This window comes from Epargyreus clarus, unplaced genomic scaffold (genome assembly GCF_041222505.1).
Source record: "Epargyreus clarus isolate Ecla_fem2 unplaced genomic scaffold, WU_Ecla_fem_2.2 ptg000008l, whole genome shotgun sequence".
In the NCBI taxonomy this organism is placed as follows: Eukaryota; Metazoa; Arthropoda; class Insecta; order Lepidoptera; family Hesperiidae; genus Epargyreus; species Epargyreus clarus.
The window spans coordinates 15,935,576-15,948,617 of NW_027332216.1; the positions used below are offsets into that span (position 1 = coordinate 15,935,576).

The following is a 13,042-nucleotide window of genomic DNA, read 5'->3' on the forward strand; positions in this document are numbered from 1 at the left end:
GAAACACGTGTTGGTGGTGGTATGTATGGTGGTGTATATTTTTAATTTTTGCATCTGCATGCATCCTTTGAGGGAGGGAGGGTGGTACATACTGCATGGTTTAAAATATATACCATCATACATATTTGTAGCGGATTGTTGCAATGTAGTTTTAATCTTAACTTAATATAAAATATTTATTTATACATTTCTCAAGTTCATTTCGAAATACAAAATGGATAGTAATGTGCTGTAACTTAGCAACGCAGTGATCTGTCACACCCTTCAGAGCTTCGCTCAGCACAGTACACATAGTGAGCTCATACATCTTCGTATAATTTCCTTCCAGTACATAACGCTACTCATGCAGGCTCGGCGTGACGTATGAAAACAAGATGGAACATAGCGGGTTATTTATAGCGGACGTACGGCTCTCGGACCTTACTATATGTACAGTCAGCTTCAATAGTAGGTTAACATATTATGATTTCAAAAATAGGTATACAGTATACACCCAAGCGGTCATAAGTCGGTTAACACCCATAGCGTCATGTTTAGAGTGACATCGCAAAGTATCACTAGTAGGTATACACTAGCGCCTCAAAAGTAGATTAACACCTACTCGTATACGTGCAAAAATGGACTCACTTTAAAATAAACTAGCTTTCACGTGCATTATGAGAGGACTGTAGAGTTTATTTATTTAGAAGGATCCAAATCAAAATACTTAATACTCTAACAGTAATGCACATAATTTGTGGTTCATAAATCTGTACTTTCTTACACTGCATTTTAAAAGCTTGGTGGTATGGTCAAAATCTCTTCCAGTTTTACGGAAATACCCAAGTCTACTAATAGCACAAAAGGGTTGCAGCCAAATAATAGATTTTAAAGCATCAATTTATGTAAGCACTTCAATTTAGATTCAGAACTGAAGTTCCACTCAAGTGATCGAAACTAAACGCGTGGCAGAGCTTGGGGGCAATAGCTCGGCGGCGGAGCCCTGCATTGTGGCGTTCCACACGTACGCGCCGGTTTATAGAGCCATGAATTTGAATAATCCCGCTGATCCCGGCCGCCTGAGAAATATTAATATACGAAACGACGTCAAGGGTGAGAGGTATAAGAGAAAAGGGGGTCTTGTGTGCCTAATTTTTTGGCTACCAACATATTTACGTCTGATAATTTCTGTCTAGAAGTTGTCATATTTCGATCATTGGTAGATGAAAACTTATTAATAACAGGCGCTGATTACAGCAATCTCCATGATTATATTATTCAAATTTATATTCTCTGTAGTAAAGAAGGGATGTAAATATAAAAAAAGTATAATATTGGGAGCGTGTACGTTCTAAAGAAATTCTGGATGTAATGTTTGGTAGTGAGTAACTTTTAATTAAATATGTATTTATGTATTAATATAGGTTGTATATTCATAACTGTGTATTTTATTATTCATTTCTATTGTTAAACCGATACAAGAGAACAGAGAGACGACGTGTCCACTTAATTATGAAATGTAGCCAGCAAGCCTTCCAGGCAATGTGACTCGGTCAGTCACAGGAACAAACTCATTTTTATGAAATTATGGGAATTCTTTATGTTAATATCTCTGCCTTATCACGCCGTTCGAACATCAGAACATGGAAGATTAGCGGCATAGTAAACGTAAAGCCGCGGTTCATGTATATCGCAGTGTTCAACTTCTTAGGCATGTATAATGTTCTCCACACGATATACTGTAACGATTATTTTTAATTGTACACATTCAAGCTTCAAAAATTTATCAACATTGTACCTACGTTATACTTCTTGAAGTCGTAATGTCGAGGGTTCAGATTCATTGTGGAACCGCTACCCGTAAAGTTGGCGAACCTCTTTAGGAAATTGAAACACGCTATAAACGCCGTGATTTATCTCGAGAACTTATTGTGGTGGTGGCGGACAATTACTCGTACTTCTTGTCGTATCATTACAATAACTAGCTGTTTTACGGCTCTATCCGCCTTCACTTGGATATTTTAGAAAATTTCGTGATTTTTGGACAATATAACAAAGATGGTTGAACCCTTTGTGATACGACTCCGGTGGCAGGTGTGGCGGTACACAAATTTCTGCCTCATAACTGCAGCGTTAAGCGCTGTTGTGTTCTGGTTTGAAGTGTGTAGTAAGGGAGACATGCTCTTCCGAAGCGTTCCAGCTTCGTCCTAAGGGATAGCGGCGCACCTGTGGCCGATCTCAGGTAGGAATGTCTAATCTTATCTGGGGTTGATTACAGATGTCTATAGGCGGCAGTAGCTACTTACCATCAGGTGGACTGCATGCTCATCTGCTATTCCAATATAACACTCCGGGGACATCATCGCCATACCTATATCTGCCTAAGAACAACAGTGTGAAGTGCTGCTGTGTTCCGCTTTTAAGGGAACATTTATCCTAGGTGTTGCACTGCTCGTTTGGTTTTTAAATATTATAAGTAAAAGTATGATACCAACCTTATAAAATGTTATTTTTTTTGTTAATGAAAATCGACATTACAAAAACTAATTTAGTAATTTCCATACATTAGTCTGTCTTAATTATTTTATTCACCTGGTGATCAACTTCAATCTACTTTTTAATGCGCATAATAATTCAATTTTGCCTTATTTTAATCAACCACTGTTGTACAATTCAAACAATAGTTGAAAAATACTAGAAATAGTGCGGTAAATGTCCTATTACTACTTTAACAAGATTTTTATTTGTATAGCCAAGACAGATTTATCCAATGGGGATTGATGTAGGAATGTAAAAAACTTTGAGTAAACTGTGCTCCGTGGTCATGTTTGATCATGTCGGCGGCCTTCTCGCCTATCATGATGGTGGCGGCGTTGGTGTTGGCGCCCACCAGCTCCGGCATGATGCTGGCGTCGGCCACGCGCAGCCGCCCCATTCCGTGCACCCGCAGACCGCTGTCCACCACCGCGCCCAGCGCACATGTCCCGGTGTAGTGGTATATGGTGGTTATCATACACATCACATAACATCGCCACCACTCCCTACTCCATTTTTCTAGACCTGCCCAATCGGCTATGTTCAAATCTACCATCTCAGCATTTATGCTCTTGAAATAGGTTGTGTTAAGAATTTTAACGAAATCCATCATGGAGTCTTCAATTTTTTCTAGATCGCGATCATCTGACAAATAACCGCCGTAGATCAACGGTGGATCTTCAGGGTTCGTGCTGCGCAGAAGTAGTCGTCCGCGAGACTTGGGATGTAAAAGAGTTACCGCAGAAAACAATGTTTTTCTACCGATACCGGCCTCATAAATCTTTTGGCAGACATCGATGTCGTAACCAAAACTGTTTAGACACAAGCTAAGAATTGCTTGTGAATCGTTTGGAACTATTAAATTTAAAGTCTGGTAATCAGGACATTCCTGTGATCTGTCCAGTGCTACGTAACCGGCGAGTGAGTCGAAAGGAAACCTACCAGGGTCAGCTGCGGCAGGTGGATCATTCGATTCTTCTAGTTTTATGGACATCATAACTGAACCGTGGTCTTGATAATTCATCCCAACAGGCAAATCGCTTATTACAGGTATATTCAGAGATTCCAAATGTTCTCTAGGTCCTATGCCTGATAGCATCAGCAAGCGCGGGGTATTCAACGCTCCGGCCGACACGATCACCTCTTTTCTTGCTAGTAATGTAATATATTTGTTATCTTTTGTAATCGCTTCAATGCCAATAGCGTTATTATCTTTATCAAATATGATTTTAGTGACGAATGTTTCTTTTAATACGTGCAAATTAGGATTGTTTTTCAGAGGAGCGAGGACTGTATATGCAGTTGACTGACGAACTCCGTCCACAATCGTGAACATTGGCTGGTGGTAGCCCAGATTAGAGTCTGCGTTTATATCTAAAATAATATCGTGGCCAAGCTCTCTAAATGACTCTAAGTACTTCGCGGCATCAATAGATGGTTGTCGGGCGGTACCTAAATATCCTTCAGTTCCATAGTACTTGCTTTGAGGTGATCTCAAGACCTCTTCATCTCGTAATCTTTCGCTCTTAATGAAGTATGGAAGGACTCCGGGCCAATCCCACGTCTCGTCGTTGGCCGCAGCGGCCCAGGAGGCGAAGTCCCCGGGGCAGCCTCGCACGTAGAACATGAAGTTCACGCTGCTGCCGCCACCGAGCACGCGACCGCTGGTCAGCTCAGGGGTTCTAGTGCGTTGGCATTGGAAAGTATTTGGGTCGTACTCCGTTGTATAGTTCCAGTCGTAGCGACTACGCGGCAAAAATCCCAATAAACCTGGCTTCTGAAATAAGAAAAAGTTAATGCGATTTAATAAAATGCGTCATAATAGATTTCCAATTTCATTTATTTAAATTGTAGTGACCGTACTCCCAAACAACGCCTGTATTTTTTACAGAGTTTTTATTCGCTTTCAAAACTGGTATACTCCTAAGTTACCAAAATATTTATACAAGAGGTCATAGTATTACGTGGTGCATTATTTTGTTGTTATATATTTAACATTCTTATTTTAAAGTCCATTTATTTTTTTATTCTTTGTTAACTTTGCTGACAACTTAAAGTACGTGTTTTTGTACCATTATATGATGTACATCGGCAAAATTGAAAAATAGTTTTACACATTTCATTTCTACAGTTTGGCTTGTCCTGTTCTCCCAAGAATTGCGGACCCCCCTGTCGTAAATAATTCCTCACCAGTGATTGTAGGGGTGGATCACCTCCCGCGTCTACGAGCAGCACCTGGAAGTTGCTCTCAGCCAGCCGCGCCGCCACCACCGCGCCCGCTGACCCCGCCCCCACCACTATGAAGTCGAACTGCTCTAGATCTGGAACCGCCGCAAATTCTCATATTTTGCACCAAGATGTTTTTAGCATATGTAATGTAGCTCGATTATTATACCACTTTATTATATTTTATTGACTCAAACTATATTGCACAATTACATAATATTATAGTGTACTCTTTTCTTTTTCTTAATAAGGTAAACACGAGGTGTTTCAATTTGGTTCTCAGAGATAGCAACGTAATTACGGTCATTCTCTGGTAGTCCCATTTTGGGGTTAATTACAATGCTCTCGGGTGGCAGTTGCAGCTTACCTTGAACTGACTGCTCGTTTGTTATTTCTGTTTTATAAATAGTTTACCCGTGACGACGGCCTGCCGAGGAAAGAGGTAGGCGGTGACCATGAGGGCTCCGATGACCTCGAAGCAGCGCTGTGTGCGGACGAAGCCTGCCAACTCTGCCACCGCCTCCATGGCTGCCTATTGCGCTAAACACAACATTTTACAGAATAAGATACATTGGAAAGACATGCGTAATTTTAGTCTCCATTATTATTTAGGAATTATGGGCCAAGGTAACATTGATAAAAATTCAAAATTGTAATCCCATTTTAGAAAAATTGTTATACATTGTTTTTTTAATATACAGCTTGAATTTTGCCTCTTCGGATGGAAACTAAAATACTGTATTAACGAAAGTTATACATAGAACAGAAGTATTTCCATCATTTAAATGTAATAAAAAATCGGCAAAGACAAAGCAAAGACAGTCATAGCAGTTACAGAATATTCCATATTAAGGTTGGCTTGCACAACGATACAGCTTAGAGTATTACAATGTACAATAGTTGTTAACAATAATTATAACATTTTACGCACTTTATTCTGTAATTGTTGCACTAACACTTATGCTATACACTGTTGCGTTCGGAGCACTCAGCTCAGTGGTGCTTCCAGCAACGCAACAACAACACAAACCCGGGCTCCTGTCGTTATAGCAGTATTTATGCAGATTAGCTGGAAGTTGTACTTAACGATTATAAGAATATAAGTAGTTTTCTGATTGGAAAATATAATTGCTTATACATATATTACCAACCGCAAACAATTATATCTAGAATGTACGTTATTATGTCTAAATGCATGATGGTTATTGATAGGCCCGGCTTGTGAATTAATAAATTATAACTGGCTAATTATAAATTGCATATACTTATACAAACGCTTATTATCTACATAAATTGAAGGCGGTAGAACCATTTGTAGTTCGAATCCGGCGGCACCGCCGCCACACCTATTTCTGCCTCATAACATCAGCATTAAGCGCTGCTGTGTTCTAGTAAGAAGGTTGTGGTAAGGGAGACATATTTATCCGAGCCATTCCAGCTTAGTCCTCAGGGGTACCGGCGCATCTGTGACCGACTTCAGGTAGGAATGTCTAATCCTATCTAGGATTGATTACGGATGTCTATGGGCGGCAGTAGCCACATACCATCAGGTGGACTGTATACTCGTCTGCTACTCCTTTATTACATAATTAATAAATAAATAAAACATGTACTAGTAATTGAAGTTATTTTCCTCTTAACTGGGTGACCGTAAGTTATATAAGTCAGTCAGTCAGTCAGTCCATCTGATTGTAAATAGTCACTGCCGCCCATACTTGTACAAACAACGTTCACATAGAATATAGTTTTTACCTGAATTTATCACTGATGGGTTGCCAATCGAGCACCAAGATTGTCGCCTAGTATGTTCTCTTAATAGATCTACTCTAGTGAGTAGGTCAAGGTTTTTTAACAAGGCTCGAATAGCGATATCTGAAAATAAAGAGAATAGTGAAAGATGCTGAAAGATGTCACGGGACCTGTTTTGATAAGTACTAAACTTGCAGTATAATATTTATAAAACCTACCTGTATTTCTAACCAAAATCAAAGGGGTTCATTTTGAGAAAAAAATACTCATAATGTACTGTTTTATTGGTTATCGTGTACTTTATACCAATCAGAATGGAAAATCATTTTAAAGAATTTTACTTGTTTGTAGTATGCAGTAGTATGCTCATAAGTCATAAGCTTTAACCAATACATAGGTCAGTATCAATATCCTTATTTTATAAACAGACTAGCTGACCCGGCAAACTTTGTACCACCTCAAAATCTATTTATTAAATATATTTCATATAAAATGTAGCCAATGTTACTCGTGGATAATGTAGCTTTCGAATGGTGAAAGAATTTTTAAAATCGGTCCAGTAGTTTTTGAGCCTATTCATTACAATCAAACTAACAAACATAGTTCCCTCTTTATATTATTATATATTAGTATAAATTAATATAGATAACAATATAGTAACCCATTGCACGTTATATGCGTTTTCGTACCACAATTATACATTTAGTAAGAATTGTATAATGTATTAGTAAGAAATGTATAAGAAATGCTTGTTTTACATACATTCAGACAATTAGTACATTTTGAAGTGGTGAAATATAGTATTAACACAAAATAAAAATGAACAGAAGTCAGAACAGATGACTCGACGCCTTAGGAAGGGATATGGGAAATAAAAATAAAGCAAATTAAGCAATATGAGTATCGTCAACACATTATTTTCCAATTGCTGGACACGGGTCTCCTCTCAAAGTGAGGGGGGCCTAGACCATAGTCTTCTGCGCTGGCCGAGTGCAGGTTCGTTGACCTCACACACGCTTGAGAACTATTTTTAAGAACATTCACTCGTATAGGTCTCCTGCGACTACACATACCGTCGTCCTTCCCGGGGCCGCTGGCCGGGCGGTTCGAGCTCCCACTCTTGCCGCCCGCAACCCCGGATGCCCCCTTTTAGTCGCCTCTTACGACAGGCAGGGGATACCGTAGCCCTATTCTAGTCCCGGAACTACAGGGACACCTCGCCGGGGGCCCTTACCTACGGCCGCGGCGACTCCTCCTGCATGGAATTTGAACCTGATTGAGATGCCCAGTTAAAAGCATTAGGCTATCACAGATATTATTCGTTCATAAGCACCCCAACGCTATTTATTGTTCATATAACTACGTACTGTTGAAAATGATAAAATGAATAAAAATAAATAAAAAATAATGAACATTAGGTGGTACTCCGTGGAAGCCTCCGTGTTCGACTCGTACTTGGCGAATTATTACATTGTCTCAAAGACTGTAATGTAAGGTACACGGTAGAGCACGCGAGGTCGCCTGGTTGGGTAACATCCTTTCAATGAACCTGTGCCTTCCTTTCGGAAATATTCTAATTACGATTATTAAACACCTAATGTTTAGAGGAGTCGTTGAAAATCGGGAGGCCCGAGGTTCGAACCCCAGACATTATTATTCAAAGTAAAGTGACAATTAGAAATAAATCATCATGTCGAGACATCGTGAGAAACACCCACACGCTTGAGAGATTAAAAAATAATTTGTCAAAAGTTTGTAAAGTCTACCATTTCGCATTTGACCAAGATGCAAGAGAAGAAGCAAGATGGGAAAAGGTATAAACCCTTCTCATTCTGAGAGGAGACCCGTACTCAGCAGGGGACAATGATAGGTTGACGACGAATTACTTAAAATATGTTTTTATCAGTACAATATGTGTAATACTTTTCTAAGGCTTGGTTACGCTACAATATATTTTATATTACAACACAATATAAGTGATACTCAGGGTATGGTGGGACTATCCTCTGAACATCATTATGAATGTATATTAAAAAGTATATAAGATAAGTTGTGGTAACGGCGGTAATAATATTTCTTATTGTTATTTAAATTATATTGTCAAAAGTTTTTTGGATATTCTCCATGTTGATAACATCCTGCTCGAGCAAATCGAATGTTAATTATTATAGTTAGAGGGCTTACCTCATAAGTATTTAACCAATCACCAACCAATACTCCACTCACAAAAATATCACTTTTAAGCACTAAACAAATAAAAGTTTAGTACAAATATATTTTACGCGAAAAAACAACAGCCTTCATCAATGATTTCCATAATTTATTTATAAATATTTTTTAATATATCATATTTATACGATTATTAAAATGAAATTGTAGTGTAGGTTGGAAATGTGACTTGTGTTTCGCAGCGTTGCACCAACTACCAAGATGTTGGTTAATAACAAAATATATATATCAGGGTCCGCTGTAGCTCGCGTGTGTACTTCGTGATTGCAATTCGTGTCTTCAACAATTTCTTCGCCGGAATTTTGCGGAAGCCTACAGAATTTAAATATAATGAGATCACTAGAGAATTGTTATAAAAAACAAAAAACACCCAACTGCTAAATATTGTAGCCTATGCCACTTCTATAAATTAGACAAATCAAATGACTTCTCATATTCCTTCAATTGCGTCAAGGCGTTTGGGTAGCAGAGCGCGTCAATATGTACTTACTTACTACTTAAAGAGACAAAGCAAAGATTTTTTAAATTAAAGTGAAATTTAATTAAACACGAATTGTATATTCAAAAAATAAATAAAGTACAAATTAATAAATATACCATGCAAAGCTCCTGTATGTGGCTGGGAACTCTAGCAGAGAGTCCTGCTGCATACATAATATCAGATCAGTTATTTTTAGTAGAGATAGAATTAATTGCATTTATACCTCGTTACGTCGATCAGGGTATTGGTTGGACAATAATGGTCTCTCTTGATAATGTCAGCAGCTTGCTCGGCGATGGCGATGACCGCGGGGTTGATGTTGGCACCGACCAGCCGCGGCATGACGCTGGCGTCTACCGCGCGCAGTCGGCCCGCGCCGCGCACGCGCAGCTCGCCGTCCACCACCGCGCCCAGCGCCGCCGTGCCGCTGTAGTGGTACAAGGTGATCATCATGCACCGCACGTAACAGCGCCACCACGCCCTACTCATGTACCTTAAACCCTCGCATATTTTCAGTTTTAAATCGACCATTTTTGAGTTTACGCTCCTAAAGTAAGTTGAGTTCAGGATACGTACGAAATCCATCACCGAATCCACAAGTATTTCCAAATCGCGCTTTTCTCGAAAATATCCAACATCGATAAGCGGCGGAGCGCGCGGATCCACGCTGCGCAACAACACGCGACCCCTGGATTCGGGACGCAGCAACCTCAATGTCGTGAACATTGTGTTTTTTTTCTTACTACCTTCATATATTTCCTGGCAAATATGATTTTTGAACTGGTAATTGAAAACACACAATTCTATTGGGTAATTGGAACCCGGATTAACGAGAAAATTTATCGCCTGGTAAGTGGGACATTTTTGCGTTTTGTTCAGTGTTACGTAATCAGTGGATCTAGAGAAGTGGGCTCGCTCGATTTGTCTATTGTGAAACACATGATTCTCGGTACGTGATCTTGTAAGTTTGTTCCGACAGGTAAATCAAGTCTGACAGGTATGTTGAGAGATTGTAAATGGTCCTTGGGTCCGATTACAGACAAAATTAGTAGTTTAGGAGTATTTATTGCTCCAGCGGACACTATAACTTCCTTTCGCGCTCTGAGAGTTATTTCCTTATTTTCCCCTGTCGTAGCTCTCACTCCTATGGCATTGTTGTTGACATCAAATAATATTTTGGTTACTAATGTATATTTTAATACTTACAAATTTGGGTTAGTTTTGTGTTGGGCTAAGATTGAATATGCAGTTGATTGTCGAACGCCGCCAGCGATGGTAAACATCTGCTGAATGTAGCCCAGGCTGCGATCTCCATTAATATCTAGCAGTATAGGATTACCGAGTTCTTTAAATGCTTCAAAATATTTATATATCTATTTATTCGGTTCTGTCGTTACTCCTAAGAATCCCTTAGTCCCGTGATATCTGCGATAACGTGAATTAAGTACTTCGGTGTCTTCCAGTCTTTCGCTTTTGATAAAGTATCGCAATAGATCTTCGTAGCCCCAGGAGCTGTCGTTGGCCGCAGCGACCCAGGAGCAGTAATCCCCGGGACATCCTCGTACATACAGCATGTAGTTAACACTGCTACTACCGCCGAGAACGTGCCCGTCTCGGTGGCATTGAAACATGTCCTTGATGCGAACGTTTGTAAAATTCCAATCGACTTCAGTATGTGATAAATACGGAAATAAGGAAGAGGAAGGAAGCTGAAATCAGATTTTTTTAATTTAAAATAACGGTGTAATTTCCATTCATATCACTAAGGACAATTTCAAGGAGATTAGTATGTATACGAGATGACAAACCAGTGACTGCAGTGGCGGGTATCCGCCGGCCTCCACAAGCAGCACCTGAAGTTACACTCGGCCAGCCGGAACGCCACCACGGCACCGGCCGATCCTGCACCCACTACAATTATGTCATACTTCTGCAAATCTGAAACAAAATGTTTTATTTTATTTTTCTATACTATATCGTAAATACAAAGTATTTATCCTGTTAAAATGTTTACGCTAGTAAAATAATAATGCACGTGTTTTACATGAAATAAGGATATATTGCGCTATCACGCGTAAGGAATATCAAATTAAAGGTCAACAACTTTTTATTCTGCAAAAACGGATCTGTAGTACAACAGTCTCTACATGGAGTAGCTATATAGTATAGCAGGTTAAAAGCGGAACTTACAATTTTTTTTAACAAAATGAGTTTATAACGCGAAATGAGTAAATTAATGAATGGCGGCAACTTAACTGCCAAATGAATATGAAAAAATATGCATTTTATTAAAATTGAGGCTTTTCCTTTAGTCATTTATCATTACTTCCCAGAATTTGATCCTTATAAGCGACACTATCAGATAGTGGAATATTGTAGAGGATGTATTTTTTTCAAAATGAACTCGTTCGATTCCCGGCTAAGGAAAGATATATTTTAAAAAACGAATGTTGCAGATTTAGTTTTTTATCAAAATCGGCCTCGTAACTCCTTTCAGCAATTTTCGCTAATCCTTATAGTTTCGGATTTGGCCCTGAAGGCCTATTTGAAAAATTTACCCTGTATATTGAATCCAGGAGGTATAATCGGGGACCTTTTTCACCGATCTCTACGAAGCCACTGTTTTGACCCATGTATCGTATTAAAATCATCGCGTAGGTTTCTAATTTTATTTTTACTTGATTATAGATCTCCTTGCGTCAATGAATATTTAACACGCTTTTATTAGCTTGGGTTGTACGTTTGTATGTATGTATGTAACAGTAACGGAATCTTTGAGCCCGATTTTTATCCACTTTGAACGTTCAGTTTAATTCAAAATTTTAAAGAATTATCAAAAACCGATGACAATACACGATTTTAATAATTTTGTACAATTGTCCTTATCAACATCCTCAGGATTAACGATTTTCGAGGGGAGAGAAAGCGCCTTATGGAGCGTACAGGCAAAGTTACTAGATTGATTTTTAGCTCTGAGAAATAATAATGTTATTTCCCTACAACTCAAATGTATTGAAACATATCTATAATGCCATCTTTTAGAATGATTTTTAGGATTCCGTACTAAAAGGATAAAACGAAACCCTCCGCTGTCTGTTCGTGAGTCACAGGGCTTTATCTCTTACACCGTAATAGATAGACACTTGATTTTTTTACAGGCGAGAGAAAGCGCCTCATGGAGCGTACAGGCAAAGTTACTAGATTGATTTTTAGCTATGAAAAATAATAATGTTATTTCCCTATAACTCAAATGTATTGAAACATATCTATAATGCCATCTTTTAGAATGATTTTTAGGATTTCGTACTAAAAGGATAAAACGAAACCCTCCGCTGTCTGTTCGTGAGTCACAGGGCTTTATCTCTTAAACCGTAATAGATAGACCCTTGATTTTTTTACAGACGATGCATAATGATGGTCGCTATAACAACAAATACTAAAAATTAATAAAATAAATATAGTTCAAAAAACTAAAAAAACACGCTTTTATGATAAAATCAACTAAAAAGTAGAAAATAATTTTCAATCTAGAAAAGCGTGTTTTTTTAGTTTTTTGAACTATATTTATTATATTTATACCTGGGTGCTTTTTAAAACCCTTTCGGTGAAAAAAAGCATACGAAGGCAACAGGTTCAATGACATTTAATTGCCACCCAAGCACGTCAACACTTATCCAAATATGGAAATTATTAATACTGCATATTATTTTGTAATTTTTTTGTTTAGGTTTAGTGTCGGTATGTTTTATGTTAATTTGCCACATAGCTTCAATATGTTATTACAAAGCACATTAAAGCAGATGGTTGGGACATCGTCATCCCATTACCGTCTCACTGCTGGGC

The 13,042-nt window shown here is 38.5% G+C and overlaps 1 pseudogene; it reads right to left on the reverse strand.

The window, feature by feature from the left end:
- Window positions 1–2,559: 2,559 nt before the first annotated feature.
- Window positions 2,560–11,832, reverse strand: LOC140744218 (ecdysone oxidase-like; annotated as a pseudogene).
- Window positions 11,833–13,042: the final 1,210 nt, after the last annotated feature.